Source organism: Hylobates moloch, unplaced genomic scaffold (assembly GCF_009828535.3).
Source record: "Hylobates moloch isolate HMO894 unplaced genomic scaffold, HMol_V3 SCAFFOLD_5, whole genome shotgun sequence".
Lineage (NCBI taxonomy): Eukaryota > Metazoa > Chordata > Mammalia > Primates > Hylobatidae > Hylobates > Hylobates moloch.
Genome location: NW_026652280.1, coordinates 31149769 through 31165164, shown reverse-complemented (window position 1 = coordinate 31165164; position 15396 = coordinate 31149769). Strand labels below are relative to the sequence as shown.

Below are 15396 nucleotides of genomic sequence, written 5' to 3'. Positions count from 1 at the left end.
TTTTGAAGTATTTCTATCACAGCCATTGCACTTGAAAACTTCCATAGTTCAGCTACTTAATTCTCCCTACACTGAGATGGGGTAGAATAGACTTCAATTTGGCATTCTGTTTTTTCCTGAACTTCCAAAATCTCCATGTGACCATTTTTAAAATGCAGGTGTGTTGTACCTGCAAGACCTTAAGAAATGTCCCAAAAGTTTATTTCTGTCCTGCTGCTCTATTTTGTTTGGTCAAATCAAGTGTTGCCTCTGGTAGATTCTCTAATGATTGACTAGAGGGGGTGGTGTAGGTAGCTGGGTTTTCTGGTGATACTAGCTTGAAAGAGCAATTTCTGAAGAGCTCTTTGCCTCATTCACAGCGCTCAGCTAAGCCAGAGGTTCAGCAGATGACTCAAGCCGAAGGGTAGGGGGTGAGGGACCTGAACCAGGGAAAGATCAGATGCAGTGAGTTCATTGATTTTGATAAATCTTTTCTTTTTAATCATCTGTAATAAGACCATAGTACATTGTGCCATGCGTATGATATATTTTGGAAAGGTAACGAAATCTGGGAAGTAGGCAGTGTAACTCAGCTCCCAGCTATTAAATCTTTGCTTAGAAGTAGGGTAACGTCAGGGATTTGTGTGTGTCTATGTGTGCGTATGTGTGTAAAAATTACAAGGCTAGTACATTAGCAGGGGCAAAAATTAGCCAGGTTCTACTACTATATTGAGATTTAGAACATCAGAGTACAGTGACTACATTTTTCTGTAGAGATCTTTACAGCTATTTGAAATTATGAACCCATAATATGCAAATGCACGGGGCTAAGAAATACACATTCTTGGCAGAGACTGAAGATGTTATAATGTGTGCTGTAAACGGCGACGCGTATGTGTATAAAATCAGCGCGCACATACTAACTGGTCGATTGTCCCCTCTAAAACCACACATAAATTCTCCTGACAGGAATTGGAATTTTGCACACATCCCAAGAATGAACTGACTCTTAATGTGCTGTGTGTGTGTGAAGGATGGAGTATTAAAAAGCATCAGGAAGGGTCACTAAGCTAGGGAAGAGTGCCTGCTGATTCTCCAGCGTGACAACAAAGGGTCTGGGGGCTATATTTTCCTCCTGCTCATGGTCATTATAATATTAGTGATAGTCAATAATATTTACTGAGTTCTGGCCTCTGTGACAGTCACTGTGCTGGATGCTTTTCATCCACGATCTCGTTTAAGGAGAGAGAGAGAATATGTGTGTGTGTGTGTGTGTGTGTGTGTGTGTGTGTGTGTGTGTGTGTCAGAGGGGTTGGGGGTGATGTGGATGTGTGCATGTGTGTTCTATTCAAATTGTGTGTGTGTGTGTGTGTCAGAGGGGTTGGGTGATGTGTATGAAGGTGGATCTGTATACTTGCATTCTACGCAAATGCTTTACCACCCTGACAAATGGCTACTTTCCCAGGGAATGTAACCATTTACATTGGTAAAAATGTTAGTCTGCCCATGAAGCAGGCGGGAAGGAGAGCTCAGTCACCAGGTACCCAGGGACTGGGGGAAGAGTCCTCATACAAAAATGTGTCCTTTTGTGGTGAGACTACTTCCCACCTGGAGCCAAAGTCTGGGCCAGTCTTAGCCATTTCTGAACGAAGAACAGGACATTAGGGAAGTACAATCCAGAATCTGAGAAGAGGTAAAAAATTCTCAAACTAGAAAGCTGCTGAGTCAGGTCTATACAGATGCAGGGTCTTAAAAATTTTAAGGAAAGAAAAGAAAAAAGCCTTTAGTTAAACAACGGCTTATAATGACTTCTGCAAATAGGTGACTTTCAGGGAGGTGGTGGAATCTGGTGCATCAGAATCTGTCACAAGAAATTCCAGGAAAGCAACGGGGGTAGAACACAGGATGATTTAGCTTTCTGTAATGTAAGCAGAAATATTATTTTATCAAATAATTCACTTTTACAATCTTTCTCTCCATCCCTACCCCCCTCTCAAAGCAGTTTAGAAAAACATCCAAGGATTCCAGGTATAGACAGAGGCAAGGACACAACTACTTTCCAATGGCAGGCAAGGACAATAACTAGGATGTTGCCCTCTGCTTTGTCATTGTACTACCCAGCTGATGAGCAAGATTTCTGAGTTCTTGGAAATTATCCAGATTAGGAGATGATTTGCAAAATGGGCACAAGCACATGTAACATCAGAGCTACATGAGAAATCAGAAGCATTTTCCCTGCCTTCAGGAAGCTTTCAGTAAATACTCTGCAAGAGCCAAGACAAGAAGCCTGACATGAACAAAACCTCCTCAGGTGAGCTCTGGGTCCACCACCTACTCATACTTCATCAAGGCACAGGTTCCCAAGGGCTAAAGACAGTCAGAAAAATAGGAGGGCTTTTTTGTTTAAGTGGTTTATATTTATTTGTAAGCTAGTACTAGGACAGAGAAACCTTGAGATTACAAAGATGGATAATAAATCCACTGAAGGAAGCACATGCAAACGTGAGCCTTTGAATGAGGTCCTTGAATCTCCTTGCCACATTTCACAGCCTAATCGTTACACAAGATCTGTTAGCCTTCAAGTCCTTCCCTCTGTTCCTGTCCGCTCATCACCCCGACAACACATATTACTTGGCCCACATCACACACGGAGTGAATATAATGCAGGAATTCTTATGCTGAACCACGAGCCACAATGGTGGTTGTCAGCAAGTCACATGGCTCTCCTAGAAGTTGAAATATAGAAGTATCCATCTATAGAATTTTAAAGCATAGGTGGAAGCCTACCTCTGGGAAGTCTTATCACCTGAATTTAGTGATCTGATATTTCTCGGTGCTGTTAGTTGCATTTTTACAACAATGCTTTATGTGGCTCCAAAAGCAATTTCCTAAAATGCCCTAAGAAGAGATATTGGTCAAAGAATAAAAATCATTCCAGTTTGGCGCTGGACTAAAATAAATGGTTTTAGTACTTGGTATCAAGTGGATAATCTCTTCCTAAATTCTTAGTTTAAGGATAAAATGGAAATTATGCCATTTCCCGAAGCATATTGAGCTAAACTAGGCAGAAAGCCAGATGTGAACTGCACAGGGCGGGAACCAGCCTGGGAGTTAAGATTTGCTGCAATTACTTCCCCATGCCTGACCCCCTTAACCAAATGTATTTCCTCCTGCTTCCTACACACACCTACAGACTTCTTCACTGAGCTTGGCCCCCATCACGTTGGTCCCGCTACCATTCCTTTGTACAGGCGGTTCCCCACCTGAATACCCTCTAGGAACTTCAGGGTCAATTTAGGTGCAGTAGAGAGAATTTGGGCTCTGGAATCAGAGCTCTTCCACTTCCAGATAGCCGTATCACCTCAAGTAAGTTAACCTAAACATTCCAAGACTCAGTTCATTATCTGCTCATTTGGAATAATAACATTAAATTGAAAGTTGCTGTGAGAATGAGCGGCTATGTCACACATACGAAGTGCCTGTTGTGGTTGCTCAGCAATGTCAGTTCTCATCCTCCTACCAGCTCCCTTTGCCAAGTTCATTGCAGGTCTCACAACTTGCCAACTCTAAGCACACAGACTCTAGGACTCTCTTCTTTAAAATCTGACAAGCTACACTATGTCATTTAGCTCTTCAGCATAAGCTTATACATGTCTTGCACATATTTTCACAAACAAATTTTTGCATCCTTGAAGGCAAGACCATGTCTTGGGCTTCTGATCCCCTGCAGAACCTCACCCAGGACTAAAGACTCCATCAGAATCCTAATGCACCTTGTATTCCCTGTGGGATCCCAGCTTCCCTACCTGCACACACACAAAAGCAGCAAAGCTTCTGCATGACCAGGTATTTCCAGGGCCAATTCACAACTATTCAGCAACTTTAGCTTGTTGCCTTCAAGCCTGCTGATGGAGGTCTACACTCTGACCCCGCAGTCTGTTTCCAAAAGCATCCTGAGCCCCCGAAAGGGCAGGCTGCTGGGATTAGGGACAGCGTTCATTGGAAGCAGATCTCCCTCAACTCAGAAGGGGAACATCAAGCTGTGTACACACAGGGACAAGTCCTGGGATCTGCAGGTCAGGCAGGCAAAGCGTGCCTTCTTCCACACAGCAAGGATGATTTCTCCCCAGTGTCCACAGCCCCCTCTGTCCACAGCGCTGCTCGGCCACTGCTGCCTGTTTGCTGCGAAGGGATTGGCCTGAGAGAAAGAGCTTTGCTTACCAGACTCTGAAGCCAGAGGAATTTCAAAGGCCCTCAAGGTCAGCTGCCCTTTGGAGGACCCTGCATATGGACAGTGACCTTGAGGTAGCCAAGGGAGACCAAGGACATGATGCCACAAGCTGGGGTCAGGAAAGCCTAAGCTCCCACAGAGTCGATCAGCCCAGAACCCCCTCCCTGAAACCCTGTACCTCACCCCAAGTCAAAGGGCCCAATACGACCTCTGTGGCTTCTCTTTGCCTTGATCAAGGCTATGCCCGATGCTGCCTTAACCTCCTTTCCCCAGCATGAAGCTACGTCTGTTCTCTTCTCCCATCAAAGTCACTGGCTTATCTCAGACCCCACCGCTTCCCCACTCCCACAATGTGAGCACCACCCCTCATGCCCTTTTCTTTGTTCCCCCACCCCCACCTTTGCCTGGCCCAGCATCCAGCACATAGTGGGAGCTCAGGAAACACTGATTTCCTAAATCAGTGTTGAGTACATGATTCGTTTTCTAAGAAGTTCAACCAAAAATTATTTATTCTACCTTAATCCTTAAACAATTAAGCAATTTTATCCTTTGAAGTGTCTTGTGAACAATAACTTGGCAAAATTATTCTTAGAGTGCTATAAATCTTCCTGTATTCAGAAAAATCAAGGATCCTTTTCACACAAAAATCACTGGGTACTGTATCAGCAAAAGACTGGAAACAACTGAAATATCCATGTAGGCAGGCTGGTTAGATAAGTCAAGGTATAATCGTCGGACGGTCAGATATCTCCAAGACGTTAAGTGCAAAGTGAGATTCAATGCGTGAGATAAGCTCCCATTTGAATAAAGAAATTTTTTTAAAATACCACGCGTATGGATGCACACATACACACATATGTTTTGTATTGCGTAAAATGTCTTTAAACTGAAGAAACCATTAATAGTGGCTGCCTCAGGGTAAGGAGACTAACAGCAGTGAGAGAAAGATGTTTCACTTTAAAACCCCTTTTGTACCTTTTGAATTTTAAACCATGAAGGTGTTGACCTATTTGGAAAAATTAAATTAAAAATTCAAAGCAAACAATGTGTGGAAAAGTAATAAAAAATCTGCTTTAGGAAAACATAAAAGAGAAATCCTCATTTAAAAACAGTTCAAGGCAGCCTGTTGCGTCATCTGTTAGCTGCAGGAGAAAAACTGAGGAGGCACCGTGGCTGCAGAAGGACTGGCCAGTGGGGTGGCGGGGAGGCGGGTGGCAGCAGGTTCTGGCCCTGGGCTCCTCAGCTGCCTTCTGGAGGGACCTGAGAGCAGGGCAGCCTTCCTGTGCCTCATCTGAAGCAGCTCTTAGAGCAGGCAAGCCCCTTTCCTGTCTGGGAGTTGGGGTCATCAGGTAGACACAAGCCAGTTACTTAGTGACAATCTCATTTTAAAAAGAGAAGACACTCCATAAAAGGAGAGAAAGCTTCCTTCCCTCCAGAAGTTGCTGGTGGGGAGATTAAAACCCCAAATCCCCACTCACCAGAGTACAATGACACCAGTGCTGCTGACTTCAGGAGCTTAAAATACATTTGGGGACACACCCTTTCCCCCAAACACACCTGCTGCTTTTTCCTCCCTCTTCCCACATCCTCTCTTGACAGGCCAAGTGCCCATTTATGACAGAGCTGAAAAATGTCCTTTTTTGTTCTAATATTTCCTGTGGGGCCCCTCCCCTCTTTTATGGCTGCCATTCAAAGCCATCTGGGATGACCCACCAACCAGAGGAAGCTTCAGAATTGAAACAATCAAAACATGTCACCTTTCAAAAGTAACAATTAATGCCCCTGCCCCATCTCCAAAATGCACTGTTTTAAAAACTCACAGTGATGGCTGAACACTGTCGATTCTCAGAGACCTACCGTATAAATGGTCCAGACAGAACTTTGTAAGGACATCCTTTCAAACACAGGGCCAGCAGTCCTCTCTGTTTCCCACACTTTCTCTCCAAGCTCTACTGCCACCCTCCTCAAACTTGGGAAGGGACTAAATTTGCTTTCTGTGCCTTTCTTTCAGGAATTAAAGAACACCAGAGCTGAAATGGCTGTTAAAGATAGCCTCATGCTACAAATGGGGAAACTGAGGCCCATAAAACAGGAATGGTTCCCTGGGGAATATACTATATGCCTATCAGTGGGCCAGGACAAAAGTCCTGTCTCAGGCCCCTCTGCTGCTTCCCTAGTTTGCTTGCTTTTGATGTGTCCCCACCTAGAGGCCCTGCTGCTCCTCCTTCCAATGCAGAGTCCCCCTGTAGCCACAGCCTCCCCTAGGGTGGCCCCCGCAACCTGTGTCCTGGGCTCACTGCATTGGCTGGTAGGCAGCCACTAGCCCTGTGGGGCTACTGAGCACTTGAAGTATGACTAGTGTTACATATTGAAATGATAATATCTTGGATATACTGGGTTAAATAAAATATATGATTGAAGTTAATTTTACCTACTTCTTTTTACTTTTTAAAAAGGTGGCTGCTAGGAAACTTAAAGTTACATGGATGACTCTTGCTATATTTCTATTAGGCTGCACTACTCCAGGTCATATGCTACTCATCCAGTCAGCTCCCAGTCAGCAGAACTGACCTGGCCTGTGCCCCATCTTTGTGTGGCCAGACATTATCCACTACAAAGACCAAACCATGCCCAGGTGCTAATTGAGTAAGGAGTGTGCCCCCAGCAGTGACATCTGGACTCAGCTCCTGAAGCCACTGCATGATTTTAACAAGCGCATCTCTCCTTCTGTTCGAAGTAGGGAAGGAGGGAGGGATCCTAGCACCTCTCAAGTGGTGCTAATTCTACCTGCATGTGAGCTCATGACACCCAAGAGTTCGAATACCTGTAGGCTGGGATTTTATTCCCTGAGATAGGGTAGTCGTTTGGGGAGGAGAAGCAAGACAACAAAGCCTTAATTGTTTTTCATTTTTTGGCATCGATCTTGTCTTTTCTCAACTCTCCCTTCATGTTAAGAATAGAAATTTACAAAACATAAATAACACTGGCTCCCTTGTATGGGTCCCCTCACTCTTTGTTGAGAGCTATTTTAAGTGCCTGTATGTATTATCTTATCTCATTTTCTCAGCCACCCTATCAAATTGGTATTATCACCACTGCATAGGTGAGGAAACCAATACTAAGATAGCTTATGTGATGTGCCCAAAGTGATGCAGGAAAGCCACCAAGTTATGGGACTCAGGTCTCATCAACCCCAAAACCTATGCTCATCATTCCTTAACTTCTAGAGCCTCAGTTTCCCCATCTGCAGTATGGGGATGGTATCTGCCTGGAGGCAGGGAGGGGCCTCAGAATCCCCAAGGACCCATCCTCCCCTGGGACTAGGTTCTGGGCCCTGAGGAGGTTCCAGTTTGAACAGTCCCCATCTCTTGCCATTCCCTGGCTTAGGCTGCACCCCCGGTCCCAGTCTTGACTCTATGAGGCTCCACCCATGCCACCCTCCCACCTGGGTCCCTCCTGTTTCTGTCTCCAAGGAGTTAAGTGCTCCTAGCCCCCTAAATCAAGATTTCACCTAAGCCTCACCTCCTCCAAAAACCCATCAAAATTCTTAAGTCAGAGAATCATTTCACAGTCAACCGTCCTATCCTGCCAATTCATGCTCTTCTTCCCAGGATGCAATGATGCTCTCACCCTTCAAGCCACCAAGGCCCCAGAACACACACTTCAAAAGAAGCCTTGACCTCCATGAACTTAACAGGGGTCTCATCTCCCATAGGAAGAATTCTATATTTTATTCATTGGGCAAAATAGTTCCTGAGTCCTACTGTGTGCCGGACACTCCTCTAAGCCCTGGGAATAGAGCAATGCAGGAAACAAAGTCCTGAGCTCCTGCAGGAGTGAAGACGTCCCCCAAACAGTGATGCCCTAAACACATGAATCCAATGATGCGGGTTCATATTTCTTGAGTTCTTCCTGCTCTCTTATTTTTAGGTCAAAAAAAAAAACATTACTTAATAGGGACTGATTCTTTTCTTGCCATGGTTAAATAAGGTATGGTATATTACTTTAAGGAATACTGCACATCCATTACAAGTGCGCTTCTAAGGAACACAATGACTTAGCAATGTGATCAAATGCTCAGTAAGGGGATAACTTGCAACATCATATACTCACACTCCTTAACACACTGATGGAGACAGGTGAGCATGAGAGGCATGTTTCTAAGCACATCCACAATGTGTTGGAAGGGGGGAAAGACAACTGTTTTCCTTACGCAAAGTACAGAAGCAAAGCCTGCTCAAATCTTTAGTGAAGAGACTTGACATTTTCTTCTAAGTATCAGTGATTCACAGTGGCAATATGAGTATCAGGCTCTCAAGAGAAAGGAAACTTTCTGTTTAGTAAAAGATGGCATGGATTTTAACAGTTTTGGAAAACAATGTTTTTTCCAATTATATTTCATGTGTGTGCTTATGTGTATATGTGTGTGTGTTGGTGGTTCCAGAAAAAAAAAAAAAAAAAAACTGGAAGGAAATACACCAAAATGTGGGTGTTGTAGGATGTTTTTGGTTTTATTCTTTTCCATATTTTCCAAATTTTCTATTATGAGTCTTATTGCTTTCATAATCAGAAAATAAGCAGTAAACTGAATGCTAATAGTTTTTTAATTTCCTTATGAATCTGTTTTTACAGGCACCAGTTCAGTGGGGTTTGGAAATCAGTAGGGTGTGAACCACCAATGAATTCCCTGCTCCTGCAGGGCTGAGTGTGCCCCTGGCCCCGAAGAGAAACCCTCCCTGCATCCACGCTGGCAGACAGCTGTCCACAGCTGTTCTGAGGAGGCTGCCAATGAATGAACCGGGTGGAAAAACACAACATTCCTGACTCTCCAAGGATGGCATTACGCTTGGAGCTCTTGCCCACCAAAGAAGTAAATAAACAGAGAGAGAGTTGGTAGCCAGTCAAGCTAGAGGAACTCCAGTCCTCTGGAGGTGAGTCAGCTGCCAGAGCTCCCAGACTTCCAACAGAACATCTGAAAGAAGACTCCATCTACCTAAGCCAACCACCCTTGTCAAATCAGGGCTAACATCTCTTGACAGTGGCCCTCCTGGGCTATACCTCTTGAATGTTACCTTCCCTCCCTGCCTACATGAGAGTATATATGAACAAGCTTCATTTCTGCCTCTAGGCTGAAGAGATCAAGAAAGGCAGGGCCTTGGGCTGACTCAACTTCACATACCCCAACAGCGCTAATTGGCATATTCACAGCAGAACAGTGCCTAGCACACAGCAGTGTCTGAGTACATAGTTGGTAAATGAATATGCCCAGGTATAGCCCAGGAGGAGATAATAGATTGCAAAACAGACAAGGTGCCTGTTCTCAGGGAGCTTACACTCTAGTCGGGGAAGACAGACAATAAACAAAAGGAGAATCAAGATTATGTCCAATAAAAGACTGCACGTTGGGTACAGTGTATGCTGCTCAGGTGATGGGTGCACCAAAATCTCAGTAAGCACCACTAAAGAACTTACTCATGTGACCAAATACCACCTGTTCCCCAAAAACCTATGAAATAAAAAAATTAAATAAAAAGCGCCCCTGAAGCATCCAAAAGAGAGCTAATAAACAGGCCTATTTGGCATGTTAAATTATACGGGAAGCATTGTCAAACAAAAAATAATATTAAGCCTTTAAAAAAGAAAAAAAAAAAAGATTGGCGAGGCACGGTGGCTGACGCCTGTAATCCCAGCACTTTGGGAGGCTGAGGCAGGCGGATCACCTGAGGTCAGGAGTTCGAGACCAGCCTGGCCAACATGGTAAAACCCCATTTCTACTAAAAGTACAAAAATTAACCAGCCATGGCGGGGGGCACCTATAATCCTAGCTACTCAGGAAGCTGAGGCAGGAGAATTGCTTGAACCCAGGAGGCGGTGGTTGCAGTGAGCCGAGATCGTGCCGCTGCACATCAGCCTGGGTGACAAGAGTGAGAGACTCCGTCTCAAAAAAAAAAAAAAGAATATAGTCCAGGTGATGTGTCAGTGAGAAGCCAGTTATGGGAAGATCTGAAGGAAGAACTTTCCAGACAAAGAGAACAGGCAAGCCAGAAACACATGAGCTCAATATGTTTAAGAAACAAAAATGAGGCAGAAGGGTGGGCACAGGGAGTGAAGGGGAGGTCAGAGACGCAGACAGGGACCAGATCCCGCATGCCCACAGTTGGTTACACAAGAGAGTGGCCTGGTCTGCCTTACTAAAGAAAACTCACTCCGCCTGCTCTGTGAGACTGGATTGTGCCACGACAGCCTATACAGAAGGACTTCATCACTACCTGTTGAACTGATGAATGGATGCTCCCAACATCCACTGGGGTTAGAGGTATGAAGGGGCCAATCAACTTTGCACCAGGGCTCTCACAATGCCTATGGGAACCCCATCTCTTTTTATTTACTTCTATGACTTTGCCTTCCCAACATCCCCTTCACAGTGCCATGGAGTACAGCAAATAAGATGCATATCCAACTGCTGTCCTCCCATCCACCCATGCCCAGCCCGCAGCATTCATTCAGCAAACGTTTTTCATGTCCAGCCCTTGCTGATGCTGAGGACGTGAAGACAAGCAACATGCCAGCCCTGCCCTCAAAAGCTCCAGCATATGAGGGCTGTGAAAAGCTGGCCAGGTGCCACCCACAGCCACAGCTGTCCAGCCCTGACCTCTCCATCCACAGCCTCCTACTGAAGTCTCCCCCTGGTAAAACCTGCTGTGAGCCCCTGAGACAGTTCTGATGGGTGGATCAATTCACACCAAAGGGTTAAACAGAAAGACAAGCTCAATGCCTTGCCAGCTTTCTCCACCCCACCCCACCCCACCCCCATTCCTCCCTCCACCAACCCAGGGAAAAAAATCTGTTCGGCCTCAGGGATGAAGTTGTAACTGATGGCATGGAAGGTACTATTTACTCCAGACAAAGGAGGGAGGACTTTGGTGTTGGTTTGAGGAGTGGGTGGGTGAGGGGCCATCGGGGACCTATTTGGGGCAGAGTCAGGAGAGGAAGCAAAGAGCTTTGAATGCATGCATCAAACCTCCTCGACCAGCCCCACACAGAAATGACTCAGCTTGGAGTCAGAGGGAACCACATCTAACTTGCCACTTTCAAAATCTCCTGCATAAGAATCATTGTTATCATTATTTAGAAAAGCCAACTACCCTCACATTAATGAGTTCTTGAGTTCTGTCCTGTGAGATTTCTGGGGTGTACCTCACTTTGTGCAAATGGGAGAGTAGTATCTGACAAAATGTACACACAGTGGCTCTAGAAAATCCTTGTAACCCATCGTTTCTCAGCCTTTTGGATAAGATCAAGTGTGGAAAATCCTTGTGTCCTAAATTTCCCCAGGGCAACTGGCACTCCAAGAAGCCCTGCAGGATGCTGCACACAGGCCAGGGTTCACCCTCCGTGTGGTTCGTTGATAGGTTTTCTTCCAGTGGGACACAGCCATCCCGGGGAGAAGTCAGTGCTGTAGATGGTTCCAGACCCTTGAGTCTCTTCTTCCCAGGAGGGGAGGAGGGGTTATAAATAGCCTGGACTCCTTCAGCCCTACACAGGCACAGATCCCACACCCCCGCCCCAGCCTCAGCCAGCTGGTCCTTCCGCGCCCAAGTTCCCACAGCCTGCTATGAGAGGGAGGACAACTGCCCACCCTCGGTGGGGGCAGGGAACAAAAGTGCCCTGGTGACAGCCTCCAGTGAACTGTAACTACAACCCCACCACTCCTTCATAACCCCTTCACACCGCCCCTGCTGGAGAGGGGTGAAGGGCCGGTAATATTACTAGGGGGTCTCTTATACCCTGGTCAGCCCAGGAAGCCCAAGCTGCATGCTGAGAATGTTAATTCAGTGGGAAAAGTTATAGGAATAATACTCTCCCCGTCTCTCTGCCTCAGTTTCTCCCTCTGTAATATGAACAAATAGCTGAACTATCTATCTTGTGGGAATGCTGATGAGATTAGCATGCAAAAAAAGTGAAAGGCATCGTAACACTGTATTATTATCAGAATATCAGATACTGATTTCTTCTGTAGGACCCCTAAACACAGGAGATGTGGAGTAGGGGGGCACTGATTTTTATCTGTTCATGAGAGCAGAAGAATTATACCTGGCAACTCTGCACTAGCCTTGAATTCTTGATACTCCGTGTCCTTGAAAGCAATCAAACTTACAAAATATTCTCTCTTGCAAGTCATTTCTGACTAATACAGATTGACACACAATACATCCAGCTTATTTTCATAAAATTCTGCTGGACAGTATATGACATTATAGACTGAAATCTAGCATCGCTCTAGAGTATTATGGTTTGGGAGGAAAAAGTTCACCTAACAATCACTATGGTTATCATTCAATTCCTTCCTACTGATACACACTGGTACAAAATAAGTGGCTAAAATCAAAGTGGCCAACTCGTAGCTCTTTTTAATTTAGACACTTTGTTTGCTCAATAAAATACAGAGTAAAAAAACATTTACTGAAAACCCACTCATTGATGTTTAATGGCTGTGTCAAATACTCATAACAACATTTATTCCAACACCCCCAGATAATTGCTCATCTTTCTCACTTGGTATCCACAACAGCACAGCATTTGTGTCCAAGTGTAATTGATCCAAAATTGGGCTCCCTTTCAAAAATATCTGTAAAATCTAATTACCAGGAAAACAGAGTTCTGGCATCCTATGGAAAGTGGGTGTTTCAGTGAAAAAAAAAGCTGCAAATTCTTCTTGGCTAATCAAGCTGCATTGTGTTACAAAAGGAGTTTGAGGAATTTGGGATAATGAGGGAGCAGGAAAAGTTGGGATAGTGTCAGACTGGACTTTGCAGTGACAGTCCTGGTTTTTTTAAGCCAAGGGCAGGGGACAGGAAATATACCACATTCGCTGGCAAGCATGGATTCAGAAAGTACCAGATAAAGAGGCCATGATGGGCTTGGGGTGTGGGGGTGGCATTTCTGATCTCAAGCCCTACCAGGCCTTGCCCAGGGAAGTCTCTCCACCCTTGCCTGGAAGGCTGATGTCATTTCTAGTCTCGCTGGGCCTCTAGCCACTGTAGCAGGTCACTTTCCTTCCTTGGGCCTGAGTTTGCTCATCTGTAAAATGAGTGCTCCTAATATCTCTAGGGTCTCTTTCAACTTCAAAATCCTATGACCTTCTATAAAGCAAAGAGCATGCTTTTTGCTCATGTACTTGTGGGGGCAGGGAGTGGGAGCCACCGGACCAAGGAGAATGAAGGACTGAGAGTTTCCACCTCTCACGCAGTTTTGTACCTAGTTTCAACACCCGGGTATCGGGCCCGCTCTGGGAATAATGATTTCTTTCGGCCCAGGACGACCTACCGAGGTGTTTCTACCTCGCTGCCCTGGATTCCTCAACCCCGCCAATGAAGAACAGGGCCAAGCCACCGGACTTCTCGGAGCCTCTCTCCCAGGACTGGGCACAGTATATCTCCTTTTAAGGGGTCTTCCCTTCCCACTCCCACTCCTCTTTCTGTCCTAGAAGCACCAGAAACTCCGGATCTAGCCTTGCGCATGGTCCGGAGAGACTTCCCAAACAGGCAGCGCACGCCACCCACTCCCAGCTCCCCTCGGCCTTGCACGCGCGCCGCAGAAGGTTGCGTACCAGCCTCCACAGCTTTGCAGATTGCAAAGATAACAGGAGCTGCCGCTTCGCTTTTCTTTGGCTCCTCCTGGCCTTCATCCTAGTAAAACCAGACAAGCAACCGGAAAAACGAAGCAGCACAGCGGCCAGAGACAATTCGCTTTCAACGGAGCAAGAGACGTGCACACCTTGAGAGAAGACGCACGCAGTTCCCGTGCGTGTCGCTGGGAACAGACCTCGCACTACCCCGCGCAGCGACAGGTACCGGGCCAGGCTCGGCTTCACTTGTCCCAGGCTTGGAGGAACTGTGTGCGTGCGCCCATTTCCCCCAGCTTCCCCATTTGACAGCAGCAAGGATCTTTGAGTCCCGTATGAGCGACACCTCGGGCAAGGACTGTACTCGGTGCTCAGATCTCATCGCGAGGTGCGGGATCCCAGCCTTTCCAGCTCATTTTCCAATTTTCAAGAAAAGACAGCGCGAAGTGCGACTGCCAAAGTCCCAGGAAAACGTCACTCACCAAAACGCTCCCGCGCCTTCCAGGCAGAAGTGCGGTAAAACTTTTGGCAGAAACCACCTGTGGCTGCCGATGGGCCCGCCCCGCTCGGGCCGGGAGGCGCCGCCGAGCCCCGGGCCGCACGCGCCCGCAGAAGTTCCTTTCCAGCCCCGCGCGCCACTTCGCTCCGGGCCGCGGTGCCAGCCAGGAGGCTCGGCGCCCGCTCGCTGGCTCGCTCTCCGCTGGCTCTCCCCTCCCTCCTTCCCTCCCTCCCTCCTCCCGCCTCCTCCGTTGCATGGCTGCCGCACAGAGCCCCTGAATAGCCACCGCAGCCCCCCGCCTCCTGCCCACCGCGCGGAGGGCGCCCCTGCTCCCGCCGGCGCCCCAGGGCGCGCGGACCGCCGGCCTCCTAGCAACGGCCCCCGCAATCGCTTTCCAGCGCAGCCCAAGCCAAGCCACCCTCCCGGCGCCCCGCGACCTCCCGAACTGCCTCGGCTGCCGAGGTGCTGTGGAGACCGCGACCCCGGCAGCCGGTGCCCGAGCCCGGCGCGCGAAGCCGCTCACCTCCGCGCGCCGCCGGCCCCGCGCGCCTCCCGCACTTGGCTCCGGGCGGCGGTCCTGGCGTCCTCCTTCGCCGCCGGGGTCCGCCGGTCCCTGCGCGCCCGAGCTTCGCCGGCCGCGCCGCTGTCAGAGTCTCGTGGCGGGGCTGCGCCGGCGGGTATGGAGCCGAGCGGCGGCAGCGGGCGAGCGGACAGCTCCTCCCTCCCCGCGCCGCGCCTCCGCCCTCCCCGCGCCCCGCCTCCCGCGCCGCGGCTGTCAGCCCCGCGCCCCGCGCCCCGCGCCCGCGCCGCCGGCTCGGGGGGCGCAGAGGGCTAAAGGGCCCGGATGTCTGCGGTCGCCTGTCGCTCGCGCCCGCCCCCTCCCCGCCCCGCCGCACATGCACTTGCTGCGCCGCAGCCCCCGCCCGGCTCCGCTAATTTCTATTTTGACAGTAACTGTGGCGAGTGGGCGGCGCGGCGGGGGGCGCCCGGGACCGGCGGAGGCGGCGGGCGGGGGTCAGGGCCCGGCGCGGAGGCGGAGTGGGGGGGCCAGGCACCGCCACC

At 48.1% G+C, this 15396-nt stretch overlaps 1 protein-coding gene across 2 annotated transcripts in view; it reads right to left on the bottom strand.

The window, feature by feature from the left end:
• ZBTB7C (zinc finger and BTB domain containing 7C) overlaps window positions 1–15016 on the bottom strand; it is a 387518-nt gene extending 372502 nt beyond the window's left edge. For both annotated transcript variants that reach the window (XM_058438382.1, XM_032152367.2), the window contains exon 1: window positions 14858–15016. The gene's annotated coding sequence lies outside the window, so the exon portion shown is untranslated. The remainder of the gene's footprint in view (window positions 1–14857) is intronic.
• Window positions 15017–15396: the final 380 nt, after the last annotated feature.